This window comes from Callithrix jacchus, chromosome 8 (assembly GCF_049354715.1).
Source record: "Callithrix jacchus isolate 240 chromosome 8, calJac240_pri, whole genome shotgun sequence".
NCBI classification, from domain to species: domain Eukaryota; kingdom Metazoa; phylum Chordata; class Mammalia; order Primates; family Cebidae; genus Callithrix; species Callithrix jacchus.
In genome coordinates, this window is record NC_133509.1 from 110115105 (window position 1) to 110139511 (window position 24407).

At 45.2% G+C, this 24407-nt stretch overlaps 1 pseudogene; it reads right to left on the reverse strand.

Annotated features, from left to right (window-relative positions):
• Window positions 1-212: 212 nt before the first annotated feature.
• Window positions 213-347, reverse strand: LOC118145410 (U4atac minor spliceosomal RNA; annotated as a pseudogene).
• Between the last annotated feature and the right edge of the window lie 24060 nt (window positions 348-24407).

Here is a 24407-nt window from a genome sequence, read left to right on the forward strand (position 1 = left end):
CCAGGCTGGAGTGCAATGCCGTGATCTCAACTCACTGCAACCTCTGCCTCCCAGGTTCAAGCGACTCTCCTGCCTCAACCTTCCGAGTAGCTGGGATTACAGGCATGTGCCACTACACCCAGCTAATTTTGTATTTTTAATTGAGACAGGGTTTCTCCACGTTGGTCAGGCTGGTCTTGAACTCCCGACCTCAGATGATCGGCCCACCTCGGCCTCCCAAACAAAGTGCTGGCATTACAGGCATGAGCCACTGCACCAGGCCTTATTTATCTTTTTGGTAGGTGTTAGCAGTTCTGCCCTCACTGTGTGCTCATTGGACAGTAGCACAACCCCAAGAAAAGGATGGTGATTTGGCAGTCATTTCTAAATATCGCAACACCTTTTCTTACTTTAGAATATGTAGGGCTGGGCATTGTGCCTCACGCTTATAATCCCAGCACTTTGGGAGGGTGAAGTGAAGTGGGAGGATTGCTTCAGCCCATGAGTTGAAGACCAGCCTGGGCAAGATCGCAAGCTTCCCCATCTCTAATAAATAAATAAATAAATAAATAATAAATAAAATGTCAGAGCTAGTTCTCAAATCCGATCAAAACATATCATATCATCTAGCATGAAACCTCAAGGCCTTATTGAGATGAGTTATACGTCCTGCTTGCCTATAAAATGCAGACTGTCTAATTGCTAGCTCACAGAGGATCATCACATGGGCTTAAAGCTTAGTTAGGGCAGAGCCATTACATGAGATATTAACAGAATGGGGAGAATCGGTAATATAGGGTGAGAGCATTGTAAGCTTTATTCTATAGACGATGGAGAACTATACTGGGGATCTTCAGTTTCAAGAGATAAGAACCAATTCTGGGTTAACAGGAAAAAAAAAAGCCATCTGAAGGAAGGAAGGGTATTGGGGAGTTTACGGAATTGAAGGAAGAACTGACCAGGCAAGAGGGGATCTCCTGAGGATTAACTCATGATTCAACTTCAACTTTCTCATCCCTGAATCCCTGTTCAGAATTCAAATTCCCAGGAGAGTCTGAATGGCTTAGCTTAGGCCATGTACCCCCTTCATGGGACCTGGGATTGATTGACCTTCAGAATTCTGCACAGGAAAAGGGAGACAAATTCCAAAGGAACAGATGCTGGCCAGACAGAAGAGACATATTTGCTCTAGTAGGCACTGGACCTTTCTTTTTTTTTTTTTCTTTCTTTTTTTTTTTTTTTTTGAGACAGAGTCTCACTGTGTTGCCCAGCCTACAGTGCAGTGGAGCGATTCCAGCTCACTGCAACCTCCACCTTCCAGGTTCAAGCAATTCTCCTGCTTCAGCCTCCCAAGTAGCTGGGATTATAGGCACCTGCCACCACACCCAGCTAATATTTCTATTTTTAGTAGAGACGAGATTTCGCCGTGTTGGCCAGGCTAGTCTCAAATTCCTGACCTTAAGTGATCCACCTGCCTTGGCCTCCCAAAGTGCTGGGATTACAGGCATGAGCCACCAAGCCTGGCCAGGCATGTGTGTTTCTGTGTGTCTTTAAAAAATGCTGTGTCTGTGTTAAATTGTACTTAACCATGATGGCAATGACTAACATACAATAAAAGATTAAATTTAAAAAGAGAGAGGGCCAGGCATGGTGGCTCATGCCTATAATCCCAGCACTTTGGGAGGCCAAGGTGGATGGATCATCTGAGGTCAGGAGTTTGAGGCCAGCCTGACCAACAAGGTGAAACCCTGTCTCTACTAAAAATAGAAAAATTAGCCGGCCATGGTGGCGAGTGCCTGTAATCCCAGCTACTTGGGAGGCTGAGGCAGGAGAATCACTTGATCCCAGGAGGTGGAGGTTACAGTGAGCCAAGATCATGCCATTGCACTCCAGCTTGGGCAACAGAGCAAGACTCCGAAAAGGAAGGAAGGAAGGAAAAGAAGAAAGAAAGAAAGAGAGAGAGAGAAAGAAAGAAAGAAAAGAAAAGAAAGAAAGGGAGAGGGCAAGTCGTGGTGGCTCACACCTGTAATCCCAGCACTTTGGGAGGCTGAGGGGGGGCAGATCACTTGAGGTCAAGAGTTTGAAACCAGCTGGATCAACATGGTGAAACCCCATCTCTACTAAAAATACAAAAATTAGCTGGGCGTGGTGGCACATGCCTGTAGATCCAGCTACACAGGAGGGTGAGACAGGAGAATCACTTGAACCTGGGAAGTGGAGGCTGCAGTGAGCTGAGATCGCGTCATTGCACTCCAGCCAGGGTGACAAGAACAAAACTCTGTCTCAAAAAAAAAAAAAAAAAAGAGAGAGAGAGAGAGATAGAGAGAGGCACGGGATGAATTAGAAAGTTATTAGCTGTTTACCACTGTGGAAGAAGTGAATCAGGCCAGGCTGGTGAAGAATGAAATGAAGTAACCGGATATGAGGCACAAGGGCACAAAAGGTTTGCCCCCAATTGAGCTATCTGGGGCAGTTGGGACCCCAGGAGCTCATCTCCAGCCCACACCAGAATCCTCTCTGGGTAGTGACTGGAAATCTACAATTTTAAAACACACAGCCATCCTTCATAGAGGACACTGGTCCGTGTAGATGGGCATTTGAAAACCATTGACCTATTAGACCTTTTTTTCTAAACGTCCTCTAGTCCAGTTTCTCATCTTATCTCTTTGCTCTTGCAGTTAAGCATTATCAAAGCTTAGCTTTTGAGTACTTGCAATTTGTACTCATTACATTTAGAGTCACATATCTGCAGGATCTCTTCTGAGGTCTTTGGAATGAAAATGAAGACAGAGAGGTATGTTGGCTCCCAGCTGCCGCCTCATTTTGTTAGCGTGTCTGGGGCTTCTGGCTTTTGACAGGGACTCTTGAGAGATGACTTTGTCAGCTTTTCCTTTGAGGACAATAATCCCGAGTTTTGTCCTCCCTTTTGCTATAGTAAGTCTCCATAACAAACACACCCAAGTCTGGTATTTCTGAACTTATGGCTCTGTGCTGAATACATGCTGTTCCTGGAGACAGACTCATTTTGCAGTTTCTCCTCCCAACTCCACCCTTTGGTCCTGCTGATGGGCACATTCAGCCTTGGCATGTGATAAACCTCAGGTTCTCAGAGTTCTCTTCTAGGACACTGAAGAACAGTATTGACTTTTCATTAATTGCTGGAGTTTAAAAGGAATGGTGGTCTTTGGGGGTGGGAGTGTGGTACAGGTGGGAGAACATGACTTACGGTGCCAACTTGCATCTCCCCAGCCCTTCAGTGAGGGGACTCATGAGAATGAATAACTAGGAAAGGGTTTCCCAAACTTCAGTTGTGTGAATACTATCCTCATGATTTTTGCCAAATCTTCATGTTATCCATCTGTTATTTATTTTATGCTGTTCATTAATTAACATATTTTTGCTGGCATAATCACTACCCACTCTAGCCTTGCTATAAACTATCATATTCATGAAGTTGCTGATTCATGAAATCAGGTCTGGTACGCTGCCTATGAAGTTTTTTCTAGCACACGTTAAAATAAATATACACTTATTGAAATTGTGTAAATGTTCACCCACGTGCTAAAATCTTCCCTTGTGCCACTAGTGGTATATGTATCAGTTTGGGAACATTAGCCTAGGAATGTCCATGAGCTAAGAAGCCACTGATTCCAGACTCCTTAATTCATTGTCGTTTTAGTGCCAAATGTAAGAACTTTTTTGTTTATTTATTGAAAAGCTACCCTTTTGTATATATCCTCTTGCTGCAGAAGTCAAGGATCAGAGCCAGAAACAGAAGCTACCCAAGGTATTGTAAGCAAGAACAAAATTAATAATATGTTGTTGTTGTTGAGATGGACTCTTGCTCTGTCATCCAGGCTGGAGTGCAGTGGCACTATCATGGCTCACTGCAACCTCTGCTTCCCAGGTTCTAGCAAGTCTCCTGCCTCAGTCCCCCAAGTAGCTGGGACTACAGGAGCCTGCCACCATAATTTTTGCATTTGTCGTAGAGACGGGGTTTCACCATGTTGGTCAGCCTGGTCTTGAACTCCTGACCTCAGGTGACCCACCTGCTTCAGCCTCCCAAAGTGCTGGGATTACAGGCATGAGCCATTGACCCCGGCTGGAAATGAATAATTTTATATTATCTGAAGGTTGGGAACTGAGCTCCTTCTTGGATTGAGTACCCGAGCACCCCAGAACTGACCTCCCAGGGACCTGTAACTCCTTCATATTCAGGATGCTGCTAATGAGATGGCTCGGTTTAAGATTTTCCCACCATCATAGCTGTAATCCAGGGATTACGTATCACCTCCACCTCCTCTGCCTCGAGTTCCAGTAGATACTCATGGATCTGGAAATTGCACACTGGACTGCTACGGATCCCCATGTCTCTTTGACATTGCTTGCAGCAGAACGTGGCCAAAGTAGCAAGAAGGGGGCTCATGGCTCAAATTCCTTCTATCTTCCAAATATCCCATGAGTGCATCAAATTTGATGGGCTTACTTGCATCATCCAGAGCTCTAACTCGAGAGAGTCTGAGTTTTTAGCTGGAGAGCTTTCTTAACATACGAAAGCCTAGTATGCTGGGCACAGTGGCTCACCTCTGTAATCTCAGCGCTTTGGGAGGCTGAGGCAGGTGGATCACTTGAGATCAGGAGTTCAAAACCAGCTTGGCCAACATGGTGAAATCCCATCTCTACTAAAAATACAAAAATTAGCCAGGCATGGTGGTGCACGCCTGTAATCCCAGCTAGTTGGGAGGCCGAGGCAGGGGAATTGCTTGAACTCGGGAGACAGAGGTTGGAGTGAGTTGAAATCATGCCACTGTACTCCAGCCTGGGCAACAGAGTGAGACCATGTCTTAAAAAAAAGAGAGAAAGAGAGAGAGAGAGAAAGGCCAGTAAAGGTGAAAATGGATACTGAGAGCCAGTTAGTCATATTCATTAAACTGCCGATTAGTGGCAGCTCTGCTGCTAATTCCCAGTAAACTAAGAAATCACTAAGCCAACGGTAGGAAAAAAACCATGGAAACCCACAATTTAGTGCAGGTTCTTATGTTACCAAATAGTGCTCTTATGTGAATTGGGGGAAGTATGCATGTGTGTATGTGTGCAAAACCAGGTTTTGTGTAATCTGAAGTTACACACTTACAAACATACAGGTTAAGTCAATAAAATTGACCTTGGTAGCACAAATTGACATGCCACACCAAAACCTCTATGGCTCCTCATTGCCTTGTATACCATACCTTTTACAAGTTGGCCTTTAGTTAACCTCTCATCCCTTAACACCTGGCATATTCTATGACAGCCCTCCATTCTGGTCAAAGAGCTCTAGTGATTGGATAAGAAGCAGCCAAACAGTCCCCGCTTCCTGCCTTCCTGGTTGATAGGGTGCTGCCTGGAAGGGCTTGTCCTCTTCCTCTCGACTAACTTGTGTCTCAGTCTTTCTTCAAGGCCAATTCTGTGCATTTTCCTCACTTCCTAAAGCAGGTCTTCTTCTCCCACTCTCCTCTCTGTATTAGTAAAAACTCTTGGCTGGGTAGCTCGTGTCTGTAATCCCAGCACTCTAGCAGCCCAAGCGGGGAGGATCACTTGAGCCCAGGAGTTAGAGTCCACTTGGGCAACACAGTGAGACCTTGTCTCTACAAAAAAAAAAAAAAAAAAAAATTAGCTGGGCATAGAGGCTTGTTCCTGTAATCCCGGCTACTCAGGAGGCTGAGGCAAAAGAATCACTTGAACTTGGGAGGCAGAGGTTGTAGTGAGCTGAGATTGGGCCACAGCACTCCGGCTTGGGCAACAGAGAGAGACTTATAATAATAAGAATAATAAAACCCAGTAAAGGCTGAGTGCAGTGACTCACACCTGTAATTCCAGCACTTTGGGAGGCCAAGGTGGGAGGATTGCTTGTGGCCAGGAGTTTGAGACCAGCCTGGGCAATACAGCAAGACCCCATCTACTTGGGAGGCTGAGGTGGAAGGATCACTTGATCCCAGGAAGTCGAAGCTGCAGCGAGCCAAATGACACCACTGCACTCCAGCCTGGGTGACAGAGAGAGAGACCCTGTTTCAAAAACAAGAACAAAATTAAAAGAAACCCTTGTTTTCTCAGTTGGGATCTGGTTTCTACCCTCCTAGTCACCCTTTCAGGGCTTTGCTTCCCTGTAACCTGCTTGGGGAGGTGGTCCTCCCACCCAGTGTTCCTGTGGTACTGGGTACCTCCATTAATTCCATCCATAACAGGTGAAGGTGGAAAAAGGCAACCCCTTAACCTTTATTCCCATTGCAAGACAAAGGTGTGGGAGGAGTATGGCCTTGATTTAAGGATTTAATCTGGTAGGTCCTGACAGGCAGTGACAGGCAAAGCCTTAGCCAAATCATCGAAAGTGCAAACATTCTGCTCTGGAGGTAGGGAAAATGGAATCCCTGCATAAGGAAAAAGGAGATACAGAGCTGGCTTCTGAGAAGCAGGGACGAGGTAAAGAACTGAGAGAAGGGACACTGGAGGAGAGAGAAGGAAGAGAGCCACGAGGATGAAGGTCCTCTGAAGAGATGCTGGGTGAAGGAAGAGGATGGAGGGCATGGTTCAAGCCCTCATTAAAGTCCACTGCTGCACCCACCAATGCCACAGAGTGCCAAGACTAGAACACGACTGAGCTCCAGAACTGGGCTGTGGTGGGACACAATAGGGACGCTTCATGGGGACAGCAAAAAGATTTGCAGCCTGACCTAATTCAGAGGAAGGAGGAACCTGGCCTCCAAAATCACTTTGACCATCAGAATGTCCTAGGAGATCACTGAAGTAACAGAGTGGGTGTGAGGCCTTTTGCAAATGCGTGCACTCCTACACTGCAGAGACACAGCTCCCAGGGGGCTCGTTAGGATGCAAACCCCCTTCTACCCTCACAGAAGTTTGGCTGCTGCAAAGGCCTGCCAGTTAGTATTCCAAGCCTCTATTTTGATTCCTAGCTCTTGTAGGAGACAACATTTCTAAAATGGTTCCCAAAAGATGTCCAAATCCCAGGAACTTCTGAATGTGCTGGGATTTCAGTCCCATCATTATGCTCTGTTTCAAGATAAGGAGATTATCCAGGTCTGCCTGACCTAATCGTAAGAGCAGAGAGCTTTCTCTAGCTAGCAGCAGTGGAGGAAGTCAGAGATTCAAAGGATGAGGGAGAGAGATGAGATGTACTGTGGCTGACTTTGAAGATGGAGGGGCAATTTGAGAAGAATGTGAGGGCATCCACTTAGAGAGTGAACTCCAGATAGCAGTGAGCAAGGGAACAGGGATCTCAGTCCTACAGCCATGAGGAATTGGATTTTGGCAACAACCTGAATGGGTTTAGAAGTGAGCTCTTGGCTGGGCAGGGTGGCTCACGTTTGCAATCCCAGAACTTTGGGTGGCCGAGGCAGGCAGATCACTTGAGGCCAGGAGTTCGAGACCAGCCTGGCCAATATGGCTAAACCCTATCTCTAGTAAAAATACAAAAAAAGAAAAAAAAATTAGCCAGGCATGGTGGTGGGCACCTGTATTCCGAGCTACTTGGGAGGCTGAGGTGAGAGAATCACCTGAACCCAGGAGGCAGAGGTTGCAGTGAGCAGAGATCGTGCCATTGTACTCCAGCCTGGGCAACAAGAGTGAAACTCAGTCTCAAAAAAAGCCAAGTGGGGTCTCCCCCAGCACCTCTAGATAAGAGCCCAGTATGGTTGATACATTGACTTTAGCCTTGTGAAAAGCTAAATGGAGAGCTCAACTGAGCCTGCCAGAGTCTGAATTGTGAATTCTACAGAATCATGAGCCAATAAATGGGTGTATTTTAAGTCACTAAGTTTGTGGTGACTTGTTATGCAGCAATAGAAAACTAATATACCTCTCATGCCCTGCCCAGGTTGACCTCCTCAGCAGCACCTTCTAGCCCTAAGGGACTCTTTTTTTTTTTTTTTTTAAAGACAGAGTCTGGCTCTGTTACCCAGGCTGGAGTGCAGTGGGGCGATCTCAGCTTACTGCAACCTCTGCCTCCCGGGTTTAAGTGATTCTTGTGGCTCAGCCTCCCAAGTAGCTGGGACTACAGGTGCACACTATCATTCCTGGCTAATTTTTGTGTGTCTAGTGGAGACAGGGTTTCATCATGTTGGCCAGGCCAGTCTAGAATTCCCAATCTCAGGTGATCTGCTCGCCTCAGCCTCCCAAAGTGCTGCGATGACAGGCGTAAGCCGCAGCCATGTACTCTTTGATTATGGCATGCTTTAGCTGGGACCTCTTTGTTTAGCCTCTCAATATTTGACACACTCCACCTACCCTATCTGATCCTAGGCTTGGCCTCCCTTGGACTTTTCTGCTTGGGGGATTTCTGAGCATTCCTGCAGGACCTCTGATGTATGTGTACCTCTTCCCTCCAGTTGTAGTATATAGCAAAGCTAGACTGAAGTCCTGTGTATAATGGGTTTGTGATGTTTTTTACCCATATCCCCAACACCTATCATGGTGCCCATCATATAGTAGCTGCACAATAATATGTGTTGATGATGCTGATGAATAGAGAGGGAGGAAAATCTCCAGATCATCCACCTCAAGCAGGGTTGGTGTCTGATGCTCTAGCCATATTGAACTACGTGCAGTTTGCAGAGACCACCATGGAATGCATTGCCTCTGAGTTCCTCCATCCCTAACTTGCTTTTCTCCACCCTCACTCCCTGTGTCTTCCTCCTTCTTTCAACTAGCTAAATCTTCTTATTCTTCAGGTCTTAGCTAAATATGACATTCTCAGGGCCAGGCACGGTGGCTTATATCTGTAATCCCAACACTTTGGGAAGCCGAGGTGGACAAATCACTTGAGGTCAGCAGTTTGAGACCAGCCTGGCCGAAACAGTGAAACCTCATCTCTGCTGAAAATTCAGAAATTAGCTGGGTGAGGTGGCGGGTGCCTGTAATCCCAGCTACTCAGGAGCCCGAGGCAGGAGAATCGCTTGAACCCTGGAGGCAGAGGCTGCAGTGAGCCGAGATGGCACCATTGCCCTCCAGGCTGGGCAACAGAATGAGACTCTGTCTCAAAAAAATCAAAAACAAAAGCGAACAAACAACAACAACAAAATAAATATGACATTCTCTGAGAGCCTTCTCTGGTCTTCCAGTTCAAGAGTAGGCCCTCTTTTGTTCCCTGGCAGCACCCATCATCACAATTGTCTTTATAATTGTAACTGTTATTCTCTACTAGACTATATGTTCTAGAATAACAGAGAGATGTTTCTTTTTATTTTTACTTTTGAAACCCCAGCACCTGACACAGAGTAGGTTCTCAATAAATATTTGTTGCATGGTCATGCTTCTTAATCACTTGGATAAGAATCTTGTTAAAGTGCAGACTCCTTCTTGAGTCTGGGTAGCACCGGAGCATCTGCATTCTAAAAGGGTCCAGATGATGGTGACTCCTCGTTCAGGAGTCACACTTGGAGTAGCAAGGTAATAGGATACCCACTCCCACCGTTACCTCGCAGTGGTGAAAAGTTTGCATTTAAGAGAAGCTTAACAGGATTTGGGGTACAAATAATGGCCAGCCGGACAAAATTTTCCCTGTCATTGCTGAGGCAGCGACTCATTTTCAGAGGTGAAGCCAGTAACCTTGGCCTCATTAGCAACTGAGCTAACAGCCACAAATGAACAAATAACAACATTTGGCTCATTTGCATTTCAAAGCTGTTTCCTTCCCTTGCTCACACTCTGGTAGAGGTGCTAATGAACCATGAAATGTCTAAAACATTGGCAGCAATGAGGAAAAGAAGCAGCATTGGCTCCTGCCTGAAGAATAATGATCTTCAAAAATCAAGAACTATTAAATGCAATGTGGTATTCTGGTTTGGATCCTGGAACAGGGAAAAAACAGAAGAAAAACTGGTGAAATCAGAATAAAGTAGGGAGTTTAGTTACTGGTAATGTACCAATGTGGGTTTCTGAGTTTTGACAAATGTACCATGGTAATATAAGAATACAGGAGAAACTGGATGATGGGTATTTGGGAACTCTGTGTTATCTTTACAACTTCTCTGTAAATCTAAAATTCTTTCAAAATAAAAAATTTACTAGGCTGGGTGTGATGGCTCATGCCTGTAATCCAGACCAGCCTGGCTAGCATGGAGAAACCCCTTCTCTACTAAAAATACAAAAATTAGCTGGTTATAGTGGTGAGCACAAGTAGTTCCAGCTACTTGCGAGGCTGAGGCAAGAGAATCACTTGAACCCAGGAGGTGGAGGTTGCAGTGAGCCGAGATCACGCCACTGTTCTCCAGCCTGGGTGATAGAGTAAGACTCCATCTAAAAAAAAAAAAAAAATCAAGAGCTCGATAGCTGTATAGATTTTCTTCACCTCACATAATAATATTCCATAAATATAAAACAAGTTTTTATAAATATGAAACAATTGCCATTGATTTAACAATAGGTTGGAAATGTGTATTCACAGAAAAGATTCTCTAACCAAACCTAAGTAGCAATCAAAGAAGGGATCAGATGGTCCCAAGAGCATACCCGGCAATGTGGCATACCAGTGGCACCAACACTCCAGAAGTGCTTTGCCATATGACATGAATTCCAAGATAGCCTGGCTGCCATTGGTTCTTGATTCCTATTTTTCTTTCTTGATCATATCAGGAACTTCTTCCATGCTTGGAGGAAATGTCTTTGTATGCTTGTTTCTTTATGTAACAATACTATCTTAAACACTTGGTATTGGCATCACATTTTGCCTTAACTGTATTTCTCTGTATTCTTATGTACTAGAGACTTAAGTCTGGTGAGACCATGGACTTGAACTTATCCATCATTGCATGTCCAACACCTGACTCCAAACAGGGCTCATTATAGGTGTTTAATAATTATTTGTTAGATGGATGAGTAAATGAGGTAAGTCAACATTTGAAGTAAATTCCTGCCTGCAAAACATGCATTTTCAAGTGATACTTCATTATGCAAGTATACCCCTTTGATGGAACTTTTCTTCAAACCTTGTAAAAAACTTATCAAAAGCCCTTTTCCAATTCCTTCTGGTGAATTCATAGAAAGCCATGAAGATCTTATTAACTCCTACAGAAACTACAACCGTAACTAAAACAGTGTACAGTGGGTGTGCTCTGGTCTCAGGAGGCATCTCCCCAGGACCTGCACTGAGGCTCAGGGTCTGGGCTGGCCACAGAGGTATGGTCAGAGGCTGTGTGGTCAAAGGAGAGTCTGCATCATGTTTGTGGCAGTCATTTTTTGCTTTGTCTGTCCTACTGTACCTGCTTCCTTGAGGAAGCTGCTCTTACCCCACTTCAACGTGGTGGGAAAGGAACTCATAGTTCACCTTCCTCCCTGGTAGGTCACGGGTCTATCTTCTCTGTGGTTTTAAAAGCTGGAGCTAGAGGAGAAGGAACTTTTGCCTTTTAGAGCATGGAATTGGGATGATGTGAGTCAAGGGCAGCCGTCAGCCACCTTCCCTGCCATGTGGCGAATGTCTATAGGAGAAAAGAGGGACTCAGCCAGGACATGGAAATGGAGAGAGGAAGAAATAACTAATATTTGTGTTAAGTGCCTGGATGCAATTGTACTTTAGACAAGCTCAACCCCCTGGACTTTCCAGTTATGACAGCCAACATGTGCCCTTTTTCTTCTCTTTTTTTTGAAACAGGGTCTGGCTCTGTGACCTAGGTCAGAGTATAGTGGCACAATCTCGGCTCACTGTAACCCTTGCCTCCTGAGTTCAAGGAATTCTCATGTCTCAGCTTCTCTAGTAGCTGGGATTGCAGGTGTGCTCCACGATATTCAGCTAATTTTTTTGTTGTTGTTATTTTTAGTGGAGACGGGGTTTTGACATGTTGACCAGGCTGGTCTCAAACTCCTGGCCTCAAGTGATCTGCCCGCCTTGGCCTCCCAGAGTTCTGAGATTTAGGCATGAAGCACCATGCCTGACCTATGTGCCCTTTTTCTTGGGCTGATTTGGGTTTCTATCAGTTGCTATAGAGAGTTCTGACTGCTACTATAATCCTGGAGGAAAATGTGCGTTTCCCTCTCATTCCTCATGGGAAGTAGAATACATACTTCCACCATTACTTCATGGCGGCAGAAGTTTGCACTGCTCATCCAGGGAACCAGCAATGTGGCCTCTGCTTGGACTTGATGGGGTGACAGAGATAGCCCACTGTCTGCCCAAAATTCAAGCCCTTCCTACCATTGCATGTCATTGTCACTGGGGGTGGCATCTCACCACAGTCTATATGCCCCATCTCCCTTTGTGTTTAGGTGGGGATCCATGATTAGCTCACACCAATGGAATATGAGTAGAAATTATGTGTGTCACTTCCAGGAGGCAGTTAAAAAGTAGGGATTCCTTCGCCACTCTCTCCTTTTTGCTCCCCACCAGCTGGATAAAGAGGATTCTGAGGCCCTCAAAGATGGCTGAGCCACAGGTGGAAGGAGGCTGGGACCAGGACAACTTACATTTGACTGTTATGTAAATGAGAAACAAACTTTCCTGATGTGGAGCTGCTGAAATGTTGGGAATTTTTTTCAGATTATAGCTGTTGACTTCTAATATTATTTGATATTTGAGGCTACTACGATTATGCGCTGCTCATGGATTCCATTACTGCACCAAGAAGCACATGAAATAAGGGCAATTGCCCAAACATAAGACCCACTTAAGTTTGCCAAGAGCCGAACAAAGTCCTCCTCATTAGAGGAACAAACATAATGTGCTGGCAACTTGGCACAAGAACTTAGTTCAGACCACAGTGACTGCCTTTCGTTATTTCTGCCATGCTCTAGTTAAGGCCAAATTGGATATTATTATTATCATTTTAAAAATTATTTATTCATTTATTTGTTTATTTTTTGAGAAAGAGTCTCACTCCCAAACTGGAGTGCAGCGGCACATTCTCAAATCACTGTAACCTCCGCCTCCCGGGCTCAAGCAATTCTCTTGCCTCAGCCTCCCAGTGTGTGGGACTACAGGTGCATACCACTGCACCCAGCTAATTTTTTTATTTTTATTTTTTGGGATGGAGTTTCACTCTTGCTGCCCAGGCTGGAGTGCAGTGGCACAATCTCAGCTCATTGCAACCTCTGCCTCCGTTCAAGTGATTCTCCTACCTCTGCCTCCCAAGTAGTTGGGAGTACAGGTGCGCACTATCACACCTGGCTAATTTGTGTATTTTTAGTAGTGACGGGGTTTCACCGTGTTGACCAGGATGATCTCTATCTCCTAACCTTGTATCCACCCACCTCAGCCTCCCAAAGTGCTGGGATTACAGGCATGAGTCACCGTGTCTGGCTGCACCCAGCTAATTTTTGTATTTCTTATAGAGATGGGGTTTCATCATGTTGCTCAGGCTGGTCTCAAACTCCTGAGCTCAGGTGATCCACCCTTCTTGGCCTCCCGAAGTGCCGGGATTATTAGGCATGAACCACCACACCTGGCTGATTATCATTGTTTTAGGGATGCATTTGTTATAGCAGCCAACAGTACACTGACTAATACGTTTCCAATGCCCAGGGCTGGATTGAGTTGAAGACTTTGTAAGAAGAAGCACAGTGTTTAAACTCCACCTTGAGAGTGGCCAAGAGTCACAGCAAGAAGAGCTGAACTCTGTGGTCAAATCCAAGGGATGATTTCAAAGATGGAAACAAAAGAGAAAGTCAAAGGGTCAGAAACCAAATGGAACCTGAAGGGAGTGGAGAGTGGGAAAAAAGATCAGGGACAGATACAAAGCGAGAGCAGGCCAAGTGGAGGTGCCTGTGGTTTGGTTTTTGTGGCTACCAGCAGCCCAGAGCATGAATGTGTCTTCCTGGTTTGGCGGGGCAGGGGCAGTGTGGGCAGGAAGCACAGGTAACCTGGTAGTGATGGGAGGGAACGGTACCAGGTGTCGGTCCAGGAGGATGAGTCGTACCCACAAACCAGAAAGCAGTCATGACGTCGGAACCTCCAAGGCTGGGGAACATGTTGGGATGTAGGGCAGGAAATAGGTCAAGGCAAGTGGTTCAGAACTAATGACTGAGGTATTTTGGAAGCCTCATTCTCTGTGGAGATTTAGGAATGGGCCTGGTAGGTTAAGTAAAGGAGAGGAGAGGAGAGAGCTAGGTGGGGCTGGGGCTCAGGGGGCACCCAGGCCACATCCAAAGGGGGTCTTGCTGCTCAGGTCCTGTCTGTTGTTGTCACGTGGACCTGCAGTCCCCATGTCTTCAGCTCTTCCAATTTTTCAAGAAAAGCAGGAAATCCGGATTTTTTGGTGAAACCTACTGATTTGTAAATGCTGGCAATGAAGTCAAAATTATTAAAAAACAACCTGTAGGCCAAACAAAACACACTCGTAGGCTGAATTGGTCCACCCAAGCTGCCAGCTTTTGGCCTCCAGCTTAGAGGAAATGGGGAGAACCAAAGGCATGTAAAAAACAAAAACAGAAAACATGCAAGCCGTTCCATTTCCTCTAACCTCCAAGCACCACAAGATATGACTGGAAAAAGAGCCTTGTGATCACTGCTAACTAAAACACAATGCCTTGGGTCTTCAGAAAAGCCATGGGCCTGGAAGTTGCCGGGGATGTACCTTGTAGCTCCCCAGGTCTGTTGCAGTTTCCTTAAAATCGGATCTCCAGCTTTGATGGAGTGAACTAATTTTCTTTAATATCTTTCTATCAGGTGCATCAGTTTTGAGGTTTACTCTCTTTTCTGAAAGGCCATCCATTCTATCTTGACCCCTGAGTTTACAGTAAAAGCAATTGATTGGGTGAAGGCAATTCAGAAAAACAGCACTTGAGCCAAATAAGAGATTGACTTAACTGAATTTTATGGTAGGAAATGCTTCCAGGCCAAAACCCTCAAAAACGATTAAAGGTTTTCAAAGACTGGATCCAGTGAGTTCAGTTTATTAACCCTGGCCTATGTCTGGGCCAGGGTCATGCCCAGAGGATGTGGCAAATGCAGAACCTGATTTTTTAAAATGTGGTCTTTTAGAGGGTATGTATTGACATTCCCAGTTGCCGAACTATTCATTTTTAGTGCCCCAGCTCAGTGCCTTGCTGTAAGGCTCTGCATATCTTAACCGTCCTGTTTGCCCAGGACTGAGATGTTTCCTGGGATACAGGACTTTCAGTGCTAAAACTGGGAAAATATTGGGCAAACTAGGATGGTTTGTCATCTTACACCTAGAGGCCTTTTCTCAGTGTTCATGCTATGAAGCTTTGAAACCTATTGATTGTCCCTTAAAAAAATCAAACCTGGCTGGGCTCGGTGGCTCATGCCTGTAATCGCAGCACTCCAGGAGGCCAAGGTGGGAGGGTCACGAGGTCAGGAGTTCAAGAGCATCTTGGCCAACATGGTAAAATCCCATCTCTACTAAAAATACAAAAACTTGATGGGTGTGGTGGTGTGTGCCTACAATCCCAGCTACTCGGAGGCTGAGGCAGGAGAATTGCTTGAACTTGGAAGGTGGAGGTTGCCGTGAGCTGAGATTGTGCCACGGCAGTACAGCCTGGGAGACAGAGGGAGACTCCGTCTCTAAATAAATAAATAAATAAATCCCTAAGCTGGGCAACATAATGACACCCCATCTCTACAAAAATTTAAAAATTAGCTGGGTGTGGTGCTGCTTGCCTGTAGTCCCAGCCACTTGGGAGGCTGAGATGAGAGGACCACTTGAGCCTGGGAGGTGGAAGCTGCAGTGAGCTATAATTGTGCCACTGCACTCCAGCCTGGGGGACAGAATGAGACCCTGTTTCAAAAATAAAACAACAACAACAGAAAATCCAAAAAAGCTAGTATGGTGGGGTGTGCCTATAATCCCAGCTACTTGGGAGGTTGAGCCAGGAAGATCATTTGGGGCCACGGGTTTAAGATCAGCCTGGTCAACATGAGTCCTTGTCTCATTAAAAAAGGAAAAAAATAATTAAAACAGCAACAAGAAAAAAACAAAGCAAAGCACGCTTCACCCTAACCTGCAATAGTGCCAAGTTCTCCTGGCTTTCTTCCTATTTCTCCAGTTGTTCTTACTCATTTCCTTTGTTGCTTTCTTAGCCTCCTACCTCTCATCTCAGAATTGCACCTCAAGGTCCAGCCCTTGGGCTTCTGTTCTATTTCTGCCCTTTTCAGTGGACTCACCTTTATGTGGAAGACTTCCACATTTAGTTCTTGAGCTCATATTCTTGCCTAAGATCCAATCCTTCAGCCCCAACAACTTCATAAACATTTTCCTCTGGGATGCCCTGATCACCTCATGCCCTGAGTCACTGTCTTCCAGACCAACCCAGCTCCCACTCGCTCACTTAGTGTCCTCTTCCATTAGAGGCAGTACTATTTTTTTCAAGCCTTCAGTCTCAAAATGCCAGACTGATCCCAAATTAGCATCCACGTACTATGAGTGTATCCACAGCAACTACTACACTGCGGGGCACATCTGAAGGGCTCAGTGGAGTCTTGTCGAATCAAAGCAGCTCTTGAGAAGAGAGTCGAAAGAGGAGGACATGCAAAAGCATTCTACCAGAGGCTCAAGATATCCAAGTAAATACCCAGGATTTGCAGGGAGAAGTCAAGCAAAGATCTGGCAAATGTCATCACTGCAGTCATAGTTAATGCAAATATTCATGGATGCAACTTTAACTATAGGTATTTGACCACGTGTTAAATGAACCAGAATTTTTAGTTCACTTTGTCTTGTGTTGATAACTTTCAGGCATGGTCAAATGTATTTCCAAGCTTCCAGACAATGATCAGGGTTAACATAACAAATAAGTATCCCATTGTTTTCTTTTATTTGCCGGATTCCTGACAGGAGAATCTTATGTCTAATTACCAAGTGCTCAGAACCAGAGCAAAGCTAGTGACCAGAATCCAGATTTTTCTCCTTCCATCCCCTATTCTTTCTCATGGTTTTTTTTTTTTTTTTTTTGCCTAAAATTAAGGAAAGTAGCCAGGTGTGGTGGCTCGTGCCTGTAATCCTAGCACTTTGGGAGGCTGAGGCGGGCAGATCACTTAGGTCAGGAGTTTGAAACCAGCCTGGCCAACATGGCAAAACCGCACCTCTACTAAAAATATAAAAATTATCTGGGTGAGGCTGTGAGTGCCTGCAGTCCCAGCTATTCAGGAGGCCGAGGCAGTAGAATCGCTTGAACATGGGAGGTGGAGGCTGCAATGAGAACAGACTGCACCAGTGCACTGCATCCTGGGCCACAGAGTGAGAATCTGTCTCAAAAAAAAAAAAAAAAAAAAAAAATACTTGTGGCCAGGCACGTCAGCTTATACCTGCAATCCCAGCACTCTGGGAGGCTGGGCAGGAGGACTGCTTGAGCCCAGGAGTTCAGACCAGCCTGGCAACATAAAAAATGGAAAACTAGCTTGGTGTGGTGGTGTGTGCCTGTAGTCCCAGCTATTCAGGAGGTAGAGGCCAGAGGATAGCTTGAACATAGGAGGTTGAGGCTGCAGTGAGCCATGATCATTTCACTGCACTCCACCATGGACAACAGAGTGAGAGAGACCCTGTCTCTAAATTTAAAAAGAAAGAAAAGTTCTTATAGCATAATAGCTTTAAAAAGTCTTTTTTGAAATAGGCCAGACACAGTGGCTCATGCCTGTAATCCCAGCACTTTGGGAGACCAAGGCAGGTGGATCACGAAGTCAGGAGATCGAGACCATCCTGGCCAACATGGTGAAACCCTGTCTCTACTAAAAATACAAAAATTAGCTCGGTGTGATGGTGGGTGCCTATAACTCCAGCTACTTGGGAGGCTGAGACAGGAGAATCCCTTGAAAAAAGGGAGTTGAGGTTGCAGTGAGCCGAGATCATGCCATTATACTCCAGCCTGGTGACAGAGCGAGACTCTGTCGCAGAAAAAAAAAAAAAGAAATAGAGATATACCCTGCTTTTGGTGGAAGCCAGCAGTTTGGAAACATTGCTCGTATTCTTTAGGAAAATCCTTCCCCCAGTGGATCTTTCATTTCAGAAAATCCAAGTCTTGGGATGCCCTAGTACCTCCTTTCTTTGCATCTATAAGGTACAGGGCACACCTTAGACCAGGGTTTCCCAATTTCAGCATTATTGACATTTAGGACTGGTTAATTACTTGATAGGGTCGAGAGGAACTGTGTGCTATCCTGAGCATTGGAGGATGTTTACCGGATGTTAGTAGCACACAGCATACAGTTGCAAAGACCCAAGATGTCACTAGACATTGCCAAATACATCCTGAGGGGTAAATTGCCCATGGCTTATAATCACTGCACTCGATTCTTTTATTCAGAAATGAACATGGAGCCTTTTACCTGCACTCGTAAAATGCATCTGTTGTTCTTGGAGTCCCTTTGGGCGGTACCCCAGCCAGGGCAGTTCCCAGAGATGGGAGCAGAGGATTATCTCCAGGTGGTGCTCAAGGTGAGACCTGAAAGCCTGATCAATCAAGGAAACTCTAATTGGATGCACTGCCTTACCTGAGCAAACTCTCTTTTGGAAGCTCCCCCTGCACCCAGGTAGGTGCTTCTGGGATCTTTTGTTTTCCTCAGGAGGTATGGGATGGAGGGTGCTGGAGAGGGAAGGCTGACAGGGTTCCGAGGCACACTTAGAATGGCCTGAGTCAGCAGAGCTGCTCTGGGCCTTGGGGATTTCCATGGGGAACTCTGTGGACAGAATTCCCCTGGGATGGTGGTCTAGACAGGGCTCACCCTTCCCTCTGCTCACCAGGAGCTTCTGCTTCCCCTTTAGGAAGAGGAAACACCCTGGCTATTTATTTTGGGGCTGTAGGGTCTGTTATGAATAAGCCCCAGGACAGGCCACAGGATGTCTTCCCTGGTGAGACATTTCAGGAAGTGCACAAAGCTGGCAGCAGCCCTGCAAGACGGAAGCGGTGTGCCACGTGGGCAGGTGCACCAGCAGAGCTATTAGGAAAACCAAGGAAGGAAAATGTCTGAGATTGAATCTAGTGACTAAGAAAATGTAATTTTAAAGCAGATCAGAATTCTTGTTAACTTTCCTTATCTTAAAAAGCAATCTGCTTGTTAAAAAAATTAATTTAATTTAGAAAAACTGCAAAGTGGAAGTTTGGTGACTCATGCTGGTAATTCCAGCACTTTGAAAGACCAAGGTGGACCCATCATGAGGTCAAGAGATCAAGAACATCCTGGCCAACATGGTGAAACCCCATCTCTACTAAAAATACAAAAATTAGCTGAGCATGGTGGCTCACAAGTATAGTCCCAGCTACTCGGGAAGCTGAGGCAAAAGAATCGCTTGAACTCAGGAGGTGGAGGTTTCAGTGAGCTGAGATTGTGCCACAGAGTGAGACTCCATCTCAAAAAAAAAAGAGTGAAAAAGAAAAACTGCTAAGTATACTGAAGCAAAATTGAAGAGGAAAGGCACAAAAAATCCTATAGCCATTGACAGCATTTATTAAAGTGACTTCCAAGGTCAAATTAACAGAGCTGGGCTCTGGGCTCCTACAAAACATACTAACACTGTTATATAATCTTCTTTTTTTCTACTTAAAAATATTTTCCCAGCCAGGCGAGGTGGCTCATGCCTATAATCCCAGCACTTTGGGAGGCTGAGGCGGGTGGATCACGAGGTCAGGAGACAGAGACCATCCTGGCCAACATCATGAAATCTCACCTCTACTAAAAATGCAACTGGGCATGGTGGTGCATGCCTATAATCTCAGTTACTTGGGAGGCTAAGGCAGGAGAATCAAACCAGGGAGTCAGAGGTTGCAGTGAACTGAGATGAAGCCACTGCAAATGCACTCCAGCCTGGTGAATGAGCGAGACTCCCTCTCAAAAAAAAAAAAAAAAAAAAAAAAATTCTCCTAACACCATTCCATGTTGATAATTGTACATGCTTTTTATAATTTTGATTAATTTTTTTGAACATGATTGGAAATGGGTAATTTTATTTTATTTTTTAAACATAGTTAGAAAATTTCTGATAGCACATATGTGCTCTAAGTATTTTTAACTAAAATCTGTACCTAAACATTTTAGTTGTTCACATTTTTTGTCATTATAAACTATGCCTGCAGCAAACATCTTTATGCTTTTTCTAACTGCATTCTTGAAAACTTTTTATTCTTTGTATTTCTTTTTTCCCCACTTTCCTTCTCTCTTTTCCTGCACCCTCCTCCACCCAAATAAATGTTGACAGCATGGTATACAGTTTTCTATACCTTTCTCTATGCTCAAGCAATGACACACAGCCTATGTGCATGTGGAGGGCAGGTTGGTTTGGTCATTGATTTATGGGTGGTGGAATGTTGCTCCATATCCTTAGTGGGTTGGTTTTCTTCTTGATGAGAAACCTTCTGTCTGTATTCACAGGTTCTTTCCCAGATGTGAGCACCCATGGGGTTAGGAGATCTGAAAACTTTATCTTTCCATATCTTCCACTTCGACTTGGAGGCCTCAGATAGAAGCCATTGTCTCAGCAGACTTTACACTTCCTCACCTATGAAATGGGAGCATGCTAATCCCCATCGACTTTATAGGATCACAGTGAGCAAAACTCCCAAGGGAGTATATACACATGCATATATGGTAAACCCTTACTTGGTAGCCATGACAATCAAGAGAGTCAATATCCCTTCCTCACTATTTTCCAAACAATCCTAGCACATCTCTGCATCAGTGCCTTTGCTTATGCCATTGGCCTTGCCTGGAATGCCCTTCCACCCGCTCTGCTTATCCAAGTCATCAATCCCCTAGAGGCTCAGAAATTCTATTTCTTTTGATACGGGGTGTCATTCTGTCACACAGGCTGGAGTGCAGTGGTTCCTTCATAGCTCACTGAAGCCTCAACCTCCAGGGCTCAAGTAAGCCTCCTGCCTCAGCCTCCTGAGTAGCTGGAACTACAGGTGCACACCATCACATCTGGCTAATTTTTTTTTTTTTTTGTAGAACCAGGTTCTCATTATGTTGCCCAGGCAGGTCTTTAACTGCTGACCTCAAGTGATCTGCCTGCCTCAGCCTCCCAAAGTGCTGATACTATAGATGTGGGCCACCTCACCCAGCCAGAAATCCCATTGCTGGCATGTAATTACCTTTAATGTCTCCAGATGGTAGTTATGTCATCCTCCTCAGGACCCCTAATTTTCCATATTATTCATTCATTTCCTCACCTTTTTCGGATTAAATGTTTTTTCACTAATGTTTTAGTTTTATTTTTTGTAGAGGTGTGGTCTTGCTATATTGCCCAGACTGGTCTTGGACTCTTGGCATCATGCAATCCTCTTGCTTTGGCTTACCGAAGTGCTGGGATTACAAGCCTTAGCCATTGCCCAGCCTAATTTTTTAAAATCTAAATTAAAAAGAGGACAGGAACAGTATCCTAAACATCTTCAATTACTATAGGGTCCAGCAATAATACACATTAAGCACATAAATATTCACTACATAAAAGAATGAATGGGCCAAATGCAGTGGCTCATGCCTGTAATCCCAGCAGTTTTGGGAGGCCGAGGTGGGCAGATCAATTGAGGTCAGGAGTTCGAGACCAGTCTGGCCAACATGGTGAAACCCTGTCTCTACTAAAAATATAAAAATTAACTGGGTGTGGTGGCAGGCACCTGTAATCCCAGCTACTCAGGAGGCTGAGGTAGGAGAATCACTTGAACCCTGGAGACGGAGGTTGCATTGAGCTGAGATCGTGCCACTGCACTCCATCCTGGGTGACAGAGTGAGACTTGACTGTCTCAAAAAAAAAGAACAAATGATCTTTACTATCATGCTTTTTTTTTGAGATAGTTTCCCTCTTGTTGCCCAGGCTGGAGTGCAATGGTACCATCTCAGCTCACTGCAACCTCTGTCTCCTGGGTTCAAGCAATTCTCCTGCCTCAGCCTCCCAAGTAGCTGGGATTACAGGTATGTGCCACTACACCTGGCTAATTTTGTATTTTTAGTAGAGGTGGGGTTTCTCCATGTTGGTCAGGCTGGTCTCGAACTCCTGACCTCAGGTGATCCACCCGCCTCAGCCTCCCAAAGTGCTGGGATTACAGGCGTGAGCCACTGTGCCCAGGCTTTATTATCACTCTTATACAAATGCTTCCCATGGAAACGGTTTCAGGGAGAGATCAGAATCATGGAAGATTTTGAGCACTTTGAAAGAAAGATATTTTAGAAGTTCTTGAGTTGTAATATTTTGCCCTTTTGGGAAAAAATACATTGCAGAAAATAAAGAAAAATCACAAAGATAAAAATAATTCACAATTCTGCCATCCAGAGAAAATATACCTTTAACATCATAATGTCTATTTTTTAGTCTTTCTATACATATACATACTTATAAAATATGACATACGTGTATATATATATAACTTTTAAAAAGATTAGACCGGGTGCAGTGGCTGATGCCTATAATCCCAGCACTTTGGGAAGTGAGGTGGGCGATCACCTGAGGTTGGGAGTTTGAGACCAGCCTGATTAATATGGAGAAACCCCATCTCTACTAAAAATACAAAATTAGCTGGACGTGGTGGTACATGCCTGTAACCTCAGCTACTCAGGAGGCTGAGGCAGGAGAATCCCTTGAACCTGGGAGGTGGAGGCTGCAGTGAGTCAAGATCATGCCATGGCACTCCAGCCTGGGCAACAAGAATGAAACTCCATCTTAGAAAAAAAAATAAAAAATTAGCACTTGTGCTGTCTGGGGAGCCAGGAGGGAGACAGCGGGGAGAACTACTTTTAGGTGGCTTGGCCCCTGCTCTCTGATTCTGGTTATAGGAGGTCCGGAAGCATTTCCCCAAATCCAAGTCAAGGCAAGTTCCTGGGGCACTTTGTGTTTATTGAATCACTGGGTCATGGGGTGAGCCATGGGCAGAGGGCCCCGGGTCTCTGGGGTTCCCGCCTCCCCGGATCCCACATAAACAGAGGAGCAGCACCCACAGTCTGCTACTCTTCCTGCTCCGTTCTCCTTCTTATCCCCTTTTGGGGAAGTCCAGGCCCCCAAGAGTCCTGGATCTCACTCATCCCCTAAAAAAGCATTAGCCTTGGGGCAAGGATTTCCCTATTGTCCTGGCTATGCCTACCGGGAGTACCAAAAGCACAAGAATTACCCAACCAGTGAGTGGGTGAATCGGGTTCTCCCTGGGGAGCGTGACACTCCCAGAGGAGCAAGGAAGTACACCCACTCCCCAGGATGGCACAGTGGGAGGGTGCATTCTAGGCAGGGGAAGTGGGTAAGGACACTCGCTGTGCACTAGCTCACTACTGATCCTTCATGCACCTCCTCATTTAACCTTGAAATGAAAATGCTCAGAATGTCATTGTCATGGCCATTTTACAGATGAGGAATCGGAGGCTGGTGCTGAAGTAAAACTGTTTGAGCCTGACTGATGCCACCCGATGTCATGTATGCCCACACTGCTATTCACTAGCTGGAACCCCTGACTGCCTTCTCTCCATCACTGGTGCCCCTCACTCTGTAAGAGTGGCCTTCCTGGCCAGACATGGTGGCTCATGCCTGTAATCCCAGCACTTTGGGAGGCTGAGGCATGTGGATCACCTGAGGTCAGGAGTTCGAGACCAGCCTGATCAACATGGTGAAACTCCGTCTCTATTAAAAAAAAAAAAAAAAAAGAATGGCCTTTCTTCTCTTCATCTTTGACTCTTTCCTTCACATCTACATCTGATCCATCAGCAAGACCCGTCTACTCTACCTCCAACACATCTCCTGTGTCTTCTGTTTCTCTCCATCTTTGCTGCTTCCACCTGGCCTAAAACACCTAAGCTTTTGCAATTGCCTTTTCATTGGTTTTCTTGCCACTCTATGCCTTATTTTCTACACCACGGCCAAAATGATCTTTTATTTTTTTAAAAACATTATTTATTGGGGGTGCTGGGTGGTGGTTACACCAGGTGGCCTCTGCATTCTGCCCCCATTAAAAGAAAGAAAAAAGAAAAAAATAATAAAATAAAAACATTATTTATTAAATTTTTTTGACACAGGATCTTGCTGTTGCCCAGGCTGGAGTGTCGTGGTGCAATCACAGCTCGCTGCAACCTTGACTTTTTGGGCTCAAGTGATCTTCCTGCCTCAGTTTCCCAAGTAGGTGGGACTACAGACATGTGCTCAACTAATTTTTTATTTTGTTATTTTGTAGAGACGGGGTATTGATATATTGCACAGGCTACAAAATTATATATATATATATATATATTTTTTTTTTTTTTTGAGATAGAGTTTTACTTTGTCATCCAAGCTGGAGTGCAGTGGCAGGATCTCAGCTCACTAAACCACCACTCCCAGGTTCAAGTGATTCTACTGCCTCAGTCTCCCGCCTCAGTCTTCCAAGTAGCTGGGGTTTCACCATGCTGGCCAGGCTGATTTCAAACTCCTGACCTCAAGTGATTCACCTGCCTCAGCCTCCCAAAGTGCTGGGATTACAGGTGTGACCCACTGCATGTGGCTTCAAAGGGATCTTTTAAACAGATTATATCACTCTGCTGCAAA